The 4,328-nt window shown below is 40.1% G+C and overlaps 1 long non-coding RNA gene across 1 annotated transcript; it reads left to right on the top strand.

Annotated features, from left to right (window-relative positions):
- Positions 1-262: 262 nt before the first annotated feature.
- LOC129694199 (uncharacterized) lies at positions 263-2,574 on the top strand. Its single transcript, XR_008722978.1, has 2 exons — positions 263-1,933; positions 2,099-2,574. It is a non-coding gene; the product is annotated as an uncharacterized LOC129694199 (long non-coding RNA).
- Positions 2,575-4,328: the final 1,754 nt, after the last annotated feature.

Raw genomic sequence — 4,328 nt, 5'->3', positions numbered from 1 at the left:
GTGTTGGCTACTTGCAAAGTGTTTGCCAAATTGTCTTGGCTTTTAAAGACTCTTCTGAAAATGTGTTGGCTGCTTGCAAAGTGTTGGACTGATTGGCTTGGCTCTTAAAATCGTCGCAACAGTATGCGGATGGATAAAGCGGCAATGTGGTGCTGAGTGGGTACTTTCAGGTTCGTGGCAAGATGGCGCTGACTGCAGAAGGCACCGAGTGAAGACACCGCTGAATAATTCAAGAGAGCTGACTACTCTGTCAATGGTGAGTGTTATTGTTGGACGTTATTTAAAGCACGTATTTGCTTCAACAGCAGGAGCCTCTACAGGAGGCTTTAAACATTTGAGTGAGTCTGTGTGTGTGCGAGTCTGTGTGTGCGTGTGTGTGTGTGTGTGTATAGATGTGTGTGAGTCTGTGTGTTTGTATATATGCGTGCTTTTATAAAAGTGTGCTTCATTGAATGATGACCTGATATAAATTATCAGATTTTCTTTGTTAAAGTCTGACCGCTGAATCTCTGTCTATTGAAATTGTCTCTTTTTTTTATCAACAACAAAGAGACATAAAGATGCAGTGAGCAGCAACAAGAGGCACAGCAAGAAAGAATTATACTCATCTTTGACATTTAAAATGTTGTTATATTTTAAGAGATGTTAAACTTTAATAAATCATTTTTCCACTTTTCATGCCTGCGTGTTCTTCATCACAATGGGAACCTAATGGGCAGGAATGGATACTCTGTGGGAGTATCTTGCTTCTGCCCAAAGATAGGATCTTCCCTTCGGCCTCTGCACAGATCCTATAGTGGAGCAAACATAGAAACATAGAAAATAGATGCAGGAGGAGTCAATTTGGCCCTTCAAGCTAGCACCGCCATTCATTGTGATCGTGGGTGATCGTCCCCTATCAATAACCCGTGCCTGCCTTCTCCCCATATTCCTTGACTTCACTAGCCGCTAGAGCTCTATCTAACTCTCTCTTAAATCCATCCAGTGACTAGGCTTCCACTGCCCTCTGTGGCAGGGAATTCCATAAATTCACACATTTCTCTGGGTGAAAAAGTTTCTTCTCACCTTAGTCTTAAATTACCTGCCCTTTATTCTAAGACTGGCCCCTGGTTCTGGACTCACCCAACATTGGGAACATTTCTCCTGCATCTAGCTTGCCCAGTCCTTTAATAATTTAATATGTTTCTATAAGATTCCCCCTCATCCTTCTAAACTCCAGTGAATACAAGCCTAGTCTTTTCAATCTTTACTCATATACAGTCCCACCAACCCAGGGATCAATCTCGTAAACCTACGCTGCAGAAGAACCTCTTCACTCTATACTGAAATCCTCTTGTTATGAAGGCCAACATTCCATAGCTTTCTTTACTGCCTGCTGTACCTCTAAGCCAACTTTCAGTGGCCGGTGTACAAGGACGCCCAGGTCTCGCTGCACATCCCCCTTACCTAACCTAAATCTATTGAGATAATAATCAGCCCCCTTGTTTTTGCCTTCAAAGTGGATAACCTCACATTTATCTATAGTATACTGCACATGCCATGCATCTGCCCACTCACTCAACCTGTCCAGGTCACCCTGCAACCTCCTAACATCCTCTTCACAGTTCACACTGCCACCCAGCTTTGTGTCATTTGCAAACTTGCGAGTGTTGCTCCTAATTCACTCTTCCAAATCATTAATATATATGGTAAACAGTTGCGGCCCCAATAACAAACCTTACGGCACTCCACTCGACACTGCCTGCCATTCTGAAAAGGACCCGTTCACTCCTACTCTTTGCTTCCTGTCTACCAATCAATTTTCTATCCATGTGATCACCCTACCACCAATACCATGTGCTCAAGATGGACCACTCCTGCAAAAAACAATCGGCAATCGGCAATGTGGGCAATACGACTTGTCTTTCTTCAGGTTCCCCATTAAGGAGGAAAGGTAAGAAAACATTTATTACTTCTGGTTAGTTCATTGAGCTCAGATAGTTGAGTCCTCATGGCAACATCCTTGTAGAAATCTTCTCAAGAGCATTTTCTTTCTACATCTCTGTTATTTAATGCAGAATAAGAGCATATTGACTGCAGATATTTTCTGTAATTTCAGATGTCGACATTGGACATGATCTACACCGAACTGCGGAGTATTTGTGAAATAACTGCCCTCTTATGTACATTGTGTGAAATTGTGATTTGCTAACTGCACAAATATAATGCGAATGGCGATTTATTTATTATTGTATCTATGTTGGACATTTTGCTGTTTGGTGAAGCAGGGGTGGGGCTATCATTGTGTTACATACGTTAAATTGTACATCACTTTCACTGGTTAGCTGATATGCTGAACTGCAACCCTGTATAACTCGCGCACAGAATAATGTGAATTGTGTAAATCTTATCCCAACGGGTCCCACTTAGTCTATTGATTGTGTATAAGCTGCAAATTTTGTCCTTTGTTTGAAATGTGTAGAATGTGACATCACTTTTATTGATTATCTGATATTCTAAATTCTGCAAATTCTGCAAGCCTGTATATGTCGTGCACAAAATGATGTAAATAAAAATTGTTTTCCTGTTTAAGAAGTTCAATTGAGAATTATTTGAAATTGTGGGGGTTGATACAAAATACTGTTGACCCACAAATGTGTTGATATGAGACATTCACATTTAAAAAATCCATGTCGCAAAAAAGCAAGAAGGTGCCCATGTTATTTGACCAACTTGCCAGATTAATTTAAATATACACAATACACAATACAATTTATTTGTCACTTGAACCTCATAGAGGTTGTTGGAGCCCCCGGCGTGCGCTAGAAAAGTGCTGCAGCCATTTAAGCCACGCCGGGCGATGATGTAAGGCCCCGCTCCAGGTCATCCTCGACCCCCGCTACTCGGGCGGAATAATTTGCCGTTGCGGAAGCCCCGAAAAGCGGTCTCCCAGCAGGGACCCGCAGGCTCCGATATTACTGTCTGCCAGGCCTGCGGTTGGAGCCTCCGAATCTCCGGGGCTCGGGTCACAGCAGCGCATGGGTACATATGTAGGTATGTATGCATTAGTTTTGCTCCTAATTCCCTTTTCAAAATCATTAATATATATGGTAAACAGTTGCAGCCCCAACACCAAGCCTTGTGGCAAAAAAATCCAGAAGATTAGTCAAACATGATTTTCCTTTCATAAATCCATGTTGACTTGGACAGATCCTTTTACTGCTATCCAAATGCCCCATTATTGCATCTTTAATAATTGACTCCAGCATCTTTCACACCACCAAAGTCGGGCTAACTGGTCTGTAATTTTCCGTTTTCTCTCACGCTCCTTTCTTGAAAAGTGGGATAGCATTAGCTATCCTCCAATCCACAGGAGCTGATCGTAAATCTATTGATCGTTGGAAAATGATAATATATATATAAATATATATGTATGTGTATATATGCATGTATGTGTATATATGCATGTATATGTGTGTATATACGTATGTGTATATATATATATATATATATATATATATATATATATATGTGTATATATGTATGCATATAAATGTATCAATATGTATGTGCATTTGTGTATGTGTGTATATATGTGTGTGTATAAATATATATATATGCATATATTTATTATTACTATATAATTATATATATAATTGCCTTTATGGTTTATGTATATCATCTTACAAGACAAATAAATTAATAGTGATGATTTAAATCAAAGTTGCTTCTGATACATGAGAATAAACTATTATCTCTAACTTGCCTCTCACACACAGACACACATTCATATAAATATATTAAATATATATACGTTAAATTTAATTTTTTGCAGTGTGTGTTAAAGCAATACAATGCAAGGGAAACTACACAAAGGAGGGGTCTGTTCCCGCTACAAGATACTTGAGGATCTTTGCTTTGGATCAAAGATTATAGCGGAGCTCTATAATCTTTGCTTTGAATCACATTCCGAATTGGTCTATCTTGTCCCTCTAAACGATCTTTGGACAGGATAAACTATATACAAAACATCCTCCTTTGTCCTGTGCAGCGCCACCTGCTGCACGGGAGGAGCAACGGGTCCTTCCACCCCACACAGTCCACCAAACATCACATTCCCCCTTTCCAGTTTGAACGTCTCCATTTGGCTGGACCTCGCTTCACTCTTTTTTTACAGCCTTTTTTGCATTTCACAACTTTTGCTAAAGGCTCAGAATCAATAGAGTTTCCCTCAATGTTCTCTTTTGAAGTGATATCACTATATGCTTTCAGTATGCTGTTCTTTCTCCACTTGGCTGCAGTTTTTCTCGGCGATCGTCAGCGTTTTTGATGCAAACGCAATTGGTTCT

Source organism: Leucoraja erinacea, unplaced genomic scaffold, assembly GCF_028641065.1.
Source record: "Leucoraja erinacea ecotype New England unplaced genomic scaffold, Leri_hhj_1 Leri_579S, whole genome shotgun sequence".
Classification (NCBI taxonomy): domain Eukaryota; kingdom Metazoa; phylum Chordata; class Chondrichthyes; order Rajiformes; family Rajidae; genus Leucoraja; species Leucoraja erinaceus.
This window is presented reverse-complemented; position numbering and strand designations above follow the sequence as displayed.